Genomic DNA, 7620 nt, shown 5'->3' with positions numbered 1-7620 from the left:
GCCCAATGCAATGCATCATTTGATTTCTTGACTGCTGCTTCCATGGGTGTTGATTATGGATCCAAGTAAAATGAAATCCTTGACAACTTCAATCTTTTCTCTGTTTATCATGATGTTGTTTATTGGTCCAGTTGTGAGGATCTTGGTTTTCTTTATGTTGAGGTGTAATCCATACTGAAGGCTGTAGTCTTTGATCTTCATCAGTAAGTGCTTCAACTGTTTAGGGCTACATAAATCTAAGGTTTATTAAGGTGTGATTAAGTTTTAACTCTAAAGAATTGAATACACACACACACACTATAGGTGGAAAATCTTAGTAGACTACTTTAGCATAGAGGGTTTTTTGCCCCCAGGAATGCCACAATAGGTTAATAATTACCTCTAAAAACCCCTTTAGACTGATAGGGTGATGACACCCCTACCCTGAGCCTGGTTTGTATCTCTCTTCCAAGGAAGACAAAGCTGTGTATTCATTAACTCTTTCCTCACAATAATCTTGTCAAGGAGATGAATTGGTGAAGGTAAGAGAGGAAGCTAATGAGTTTGGGGAAGAAATATAAGAGACAACTTTAAGATTTCTCTGTCCCCCATTCCAATATTTTCCATTGATGGGGTGGGGAGAGGTGTGTTTTATTGTGCCATCTCTGGCTATTGGAATTTTGGTTAATGCCCACACAGTGCCAAGCTGCAACTGGGGGACTGACTGATGCCTGCAACTCAACTGTGAACCTTCACAGGGTCCTGCTCTCCTCTACCAAGCAGCTTCGACCAGGGGCCAAAAAACCTTTAGAGTCCACTTTCCACCGCTGGCTAGAAGCTGGATGCTTGTCCTTGTCTCATCAATTTGCAATTTTACCTGGTTCATTGAAAGGATTAAGACACCATTTACCAAAGCGATGAGCAGTTTCAAAACTCTGAGATTCTAAAGTGATGGTCAATGTAAAGAGGCCGTCTCTAAGCTCCAGCAATGAAAGAATGGACTAATGACATCATCACTAGAGACTGTACCTCTCACCCCCAATCTGCTGCCTTTCCCATTGAAGCAGCATGTGAAATAGTTGGGGGGTGGGAGGGTAGAGTCAGCATTTATGCCTTACTGCCAGGAACTCAGAAGCAACACTTCAATGTATGTAAAAAGCAGTATATTTATCATAACTTATAATAATAATGTTCATGAAGTCATATACTTTATTTTTTTAAAGCCATGTCACATTATAACAGCATTTATTATGTGTGTGTCACTTTGCTGAGTGCTTTTATATACTCTTCTCATTGCAGTGGGAGTTAAGAAAGACACTCAGGACCACACAAGCTATGAAATAACAGAACCAAGATTCCAAGCCAGCTTTGTGGACACCAAAAGTCCAGTATGATGTCTGATCATCCTAAACTTTAAATATGACAGTTGTTATTGTTCCCACTTTATAGATGAGAAAACTGAGGCTAAATGATTTTCCCAAAGTTACACAAAGTCAGGAATAAATAGAACCTTAGATCAAAGTTTCGTCTCGACCACCATGTCACACACTTTATGTCTTATGGGCTATATCACAATGCCTTTTACTTAGGAATATTGTTAGAATGGACATGATTCTTTCCTTTTCCATACTTACTAATACCTTTCCTGAATTTCCTCTAAGATAGTAAGCTAAATGTTTTAAAGATAAATATATTGGCCTTTTTTTTCTCAGTGTGGGGCAGCACTTATATACTAATAACATCTAATAATTACTGAGCACTTACTATGCACTAGGCATTATTTCACTTTATGGCTTAATTTTACTGACTTCACATAAGAGTTCTATGAGGGAGGTACTGTAAAGATCATCATTTTATAGATGAAGAAACTGAGATCTGAGGTCAATTGACTTGCCCAAGTCACATCCTAATTAGGAATCCAAATCTGTGCTCTAACGCACTACAGTCACACACTCTCTGTTATCACTCTTTACTTGATTTTTTTTTTTCATTGCTCTGTCCTTCTAGACTGGGGCTCATTAACTTCAGAGTGTACGTCTTAGTCTTTTCTCTGTATTCCAATTGTCTAGTACAGTTCCAGGCACATGGTGGGCACAGAGGCAATGTCTGCTGACTGAGCCCTACTCCTCCACAAGAAGGAGACTTCTCAAGCATCCTCACTCCCCCAGCTTATACATGCTCGCTCTTCAAGTCTTTGCAACCACAGCATCACCTAGAAGCTTGTTAGAAATGCCAATCTCAGACCAGGACCCAGAACCACCAGATCAGAATCTGCCTTTTGACAAAGTCTTCAGGTGACTGGTTTGCACAGTAAAGACTGAGAAGTGCTGGGGTCACCATACACACACCACACACACACCTCCTATAACTGTCTCCCTCCATTTCCACCATATGGACAGAATGTGCTCTTTGTGCTTTACATATTTTTATGGCTTGTGGGGTTTTTTTTTTTTTTACACTTTTCATGTTTTCATAAGCCCTTAATAAAATAATTTCAAAAATAAAGGCAAGCATGTGGTTGGCATTATTGCCCCTAAACTGAAAAGCATTCAAAACATCTGCTACCCATGAGAAGGGGTTTGGTAAAATCATCTCGTGTCATTCAATTCTCTTTTTCTTTGAGATGCAGTCACACTAATAAGAAGCGTTTGAGAATTTTATGGCCTGTTACGTTTGTTTTCAAAAGGAAAGCTGGGTTTGTGACACATTTCAAATTTATCATAAACATATAGACAGACACATATTATATGCTTTTCATTGTCATTTTTATCCGTGAGCTACATTCTCCAGCAAATCATTTAAATATCCGTATTTCCCTGGGGGAATTCTGACACTCTTCTTGGCTTTAGATGCTATAAATCAAAGAAAAGTCTTTGTCTTGTCACCTGCTCCCCCCACCAAAAACAAAAAAAATCTTATTTGAAGTGGATTAACTGGGTAAGATTCAGAAAAGGCAAGTGTGTAGATTAATCATCTACAAAGATGGCCCCCAACAATTTCTCCCATCAAGAGGTAGAGTCTATTTCCCTCTGAACCCCTCTCTCAGTCTAGACTGACCTTGTGACTTGCTTTGACCAAAAGAATATGACAGACATGACTCTGTGCCAGTTCTGAGCTTGGCAGTTTTGACTCCTGCCCTCTTCCCACCCTGAGCTACCGTGTAAAGAAGTCCAGGCTGTCCTACTAGAGACAGAGGCCCTGGAGGATGAGAGACCATGTGGAGAGAGAGGGCCCTAGGAAGAAACCTGTGCCACCGCCAAGAGACAGTACCATACCCCAGGCTTGTGAGTGAAGCCATTGTGGACTTTCCATCTCAATGTAGGGGTCCCTGGGTGGTGTAAACAGTTAAACGCTTCACCACTAGCCGAAAGGCTGGTGGTTCAAACCCACCCAGAGACGCCTCAGAAGACAGGCCTGGTGATCTGCTTCTGAAAGGTCACAGCCTTGAAAACCCTATGGAGCAGTTCTACTCTGCCCATACTAAAGGCAAGGAACAACAACAACATTCCAATGCAGCCCCCAGCCAAATGCAGAGGCATGAATAAACCAAGCCAAGACCACATGAATAGAGATAAGTTATCCCCACTGAGCCTTGCCCAGATTCCTGAACCACAAAATCCTAATCAATGAAACCAGACTTTATTTTAAGCCACTAAATTTGAGGCTGGTTTATTATGCAGCCATAGATAACTGAGACAACAAGTGTGGCTAAGTGGACACCCAATAAAACATGTGAGTGGATTCTGGAGGAAATCAAGATCTAATCAAATAAACCTGTCATTGGGAGTGTCGAAAAATTAGTGTTATCAGTTGACCTTTCTGACATGTTTTTCAGGACCTTTGATTGAATGTAACATAGGGACTGGCTGATGCCAGTGAAGAAAACTTGGGTAATAAGCATTCTGGTTCTTCAGCAGGCCACAAAAGGGGTTTACTTCCTCCTGTCTTGTAAATAGGTATGAGAGAAATGGAGAGCATCCGCTTATTTATAACAGGTAGGTTCTTCCATCATAGCTGGCAGCAAAATACAATTAACTGACTGAGAGAATAAAATAACTGTAATCCTCTTATATGCTCCTTGAAAATATTAGATAAGACTGACAGTGATTGTTTTTAGTTTTACTCTATTTTTCATAAGGGACAAATGGGTAAATCTCAAACAGTGACAACTGAGATACGGAATTTGGGTGTATGTTTGTCAGTAGTGGTAGGTGGTGTTTATACCTCTTGGACACAAACCAGCTGTATGCTTACCTTTAAAGTCTGAAAAACAAAACAAACAGTTGCTGTGAAGTTGATTCCAACTCATGGCAACCCCTCTAGACATCGGCTGGACAAGAGGGCCACCGCCTCCCAGGTGAAGTGCCCATTTTACAAGGTGAGGCTTCTACAAAAAGGACTCTCCAGTCTTCAATCCAAATTGTGTGTCTGGTCTCCTAAATGGTTCTCTCCCGTGGATCAGAACCTGGCCTCCCCCGAAGCATCCTTCTCAGATTTCACCTTCCTGGAAGCAGAGGAACTTCAAACGGAGTTGGATTCAAATTCTGACTTTGCCACTTAATAGCTGTGCAGTGTTAAGCAAGTTTTCTAGTCTCTTAGGGCTTCAGTGTTCACCTCTGCAAAATGGGGCAATGCATTCCTACTTGGAAGTGTTGTTGGGATTTGATGGAATAAGGTAGGGAAAGTGCTTAGCTCGGTGTGTAGCACAGAATAGGTCAGAAATGATCTGAGTGATGCCATCCGGAAAACAGGAATGGAGGGGCCACCACCATCACCTTTAAGGAACAGTTAGAGGTTATTTTCCTTGGAAAGCAGCATTACAATTTTCTATACAATGAACTAGTATTACTCAATACAATTTTTCCCAATTGTGTCCAGCAGTACATTAATAGGTGTATCAGAGAAAAGAGTAATATTAAATCACTTAAAAAAGAATTGCCATTGAGTCCATTCTGACTCATAGCGACCCTATAGACAGTGTAGAACTGCCCCATAGTGTTTCCAAGGAGTGGATGGTGGATTCGAACTGTCGACCTTTTGGTTAGCAATTAGGTCTTGTGTTTGTATTATTCATATTACCCACATTCATAAAGTCATTTTGCTATATCAGTGTACGCAAAAATCTTTGAAAACTACAAGCTCTATGGTTAACATATATTGAGCACCTACTACATGCAAAAGGAGCCCTGGTAGTACAGTAGTTAAGCACTCAGCTCCTAACTGAAAGGTCTGCAGTTCAAACCCACCAGTGGCTCCATGGGAGATAAGACTTGGCAATTTGCTCCTCTAAAGATTACAGCCTAGGAAACCCTATGGGGCAGTTCTACTCTGTTATATGGGGTCGCTATGAGTTAAAACAACTTGACAGCACACAACAATAACGACAACTGTGCAAAACACATAAGTGCTGCCATTCATTTGCTCAAACATGTATTGAGAGCTTCAAATATGTATTGAGGCTGCTTTCAATACTGGGAATACCGGAGTGAACAAAGCAGACAAAAACACTTCCCCTCCCATTCTAGTGGGTAGAAACAGACAATAAACAAATAAGTGAAATGTACAGTATATACAGGTAAGTGAGAAGTGCTATGGAGAAAAGTAAAGCTGACAAGGAGAATAGAGTGTGCCCAGGGTGCAGGTGAGGGGGCAAGGCTGACATTTTTATTAGGGAAGGTGAGATCTGAGAGTTAAGACTTGAACGAGTACGGACAGGAATAAGGTGGGTATCATGGGAAAGAGTGTACCAGGTAAGGGGAAGAGGTACCAGATAGGAGAACAGCAAAAGCCAAAATCATTTCTAAGTGCCTACTGAGGCAGGATCATACCTGGCACATTTGAGAAACAAAAAGGAGACCGGGTTAGATGAATGGTACGGGATGCATTATGAAGGCAGGTGTAGGGGCAAAGCATGCAGAGCCTTGCAGAGCACTTTAAGACCTTTGGCTTTGACTCAGAGTAGGATAAGGAGCCATTTGGAAGGTTTTGAGCAGAGAAGTAGCCTGGTCTAACTTGCATTTTAACAGGATCAGTTGAGCCCTCTTCTGAGAATAGACAGGCAGCAATTACAACAAACCAGGAGAGAGACGATGACTTTGAGGAGGGTCGTAGCAGTGCAGGTAGTGAGAACTGGTCAGATGCTGGATCTGTCTTGAAGGCGCAAACAGTATATGGTAGGGAAAGAGTGAAATCAAAGTTGGTTCCAAAGTGTTTAGTGTAAGAAACGGGAAAGATGGAGTTGCCATTCACTGAGATAGGAAAGACCACAAGACAAGCAGGTTTGGGGAGGAAGAAATATATTTTGGGGTTGTGGTAGGAGCCTCCCAGATGGCCCCCAATGATTCTCTCCTCCTGCTATTCATGCTCTTGTGTGCTCCCCTTCCACATCTAATCGGGGCTGGTCTGTGGGGCCTATGGAATATGGCAGAAGCGACAGTGAGTGACTCCCAAGGCTAGGTCATAAAAGGCATTGTGGACCCCACCTTGGTTTCTTGGCTCCCTCACTCTGGGGAAGCTGTTAGGACATTCAGATAGTCCTATGGAGAAGGCCACTTGGTGATAAACGGAGGCCTCCCACCAACAGTCAGCACCAACATGTCAGATACATCAGTGAGCTATCTTGGAAGTAGATCCTCTAGCCCCAGTCAAGCCTTCAGATGACTACAGCCCTAGGCAATATTTGACTATAACCTCATGAGATACTTCAAGCCAGAACTAGCCAGATAAGCTGCTTCTGAATTCCTGGCCCACAGAAAGCATGAGAGATAAGAAATGACTGTTGTTGTTTTAAACCACTAAGTTCTGGAATTGTTTGTTATACTGAATTGGAGTCTTCAGCATATGGACGGTAATTAAAACCATGAGAATAGATGAGATCATTAAACAGATGAGTTTAATTACCGAGGAGAACTGAGCTGAAGGATATTCCAACATTTAGAGGTTGGAGAGATGAGGAAGAACCAGCTAAGGGGACCAAGAAGGAGCAACCCATAACTGAGAACAATCCAGGAACTAGAAGTTGCAAGAATAGTATCTGCAAGGACTTTAATAAAAATTGTTGAGAAGATACCCCAGCTCTTTCCAGAAAAACAGTTAACTCTAACTATTATTGAGCACCTGCTATATGACATGCACAATGCTTGTGGATTCAGATTATGTTATCTCATATAACCCTCCCAGCAGCCCTGTAAGGTATATACTTTCTTCATTTTACTTGAAGGTTCAGAAGGGCTAATTTGTCTAAGGTACCCGGCCGGTAAATATCCACCCTGAAGTTTGCCTGACTCCCAAGTCTTCATTCCTTCTATTGCCCTCTTCTTTAATAGTGATTACAAGGTTTTTAATGCTGACTCGTAAAGAATGTGTTACGAACTTTTCTTCTGGAAACTCAATTAAAAAATAATTACATAACTTAAAAGACGCTAAAAATATAGCAGGCATGCCAACAAGGAAGACAGTTCTTATTATATCAATGTCTTTATGGATTTGGATTCTGTTCAGAAAATCTCAGGCTCAAAAGGTAATTGCTGTCAGCATGCAAAATCCATCAACCCATAATTAACATATGACAATTATTCTAATTGCCTCAAACAACATTTCTATGTTTGTAATTGCAGATCAATTTGCCAATCGCATCATTAA

This window comes from Trichechus manatus, unplaced genomic scaffold (genome assembly GCF_000243295.1).
Source record: "Trichechus manatus latirostris isolate Lorelei unplaced genomic scaffold, TriManLat1.0 scaffold00020, whole genome shotgun sequence".
Classification (NCBI taxonomy): domain Eukaryota; kingdom Metazoa; phylum Chordata; class Mammalia; order Sirenia; family Trichechidae; genus Trichechus; species Trichechus manatus.
Note: the sequence above shows the minus strand (reverse complement) of the source record.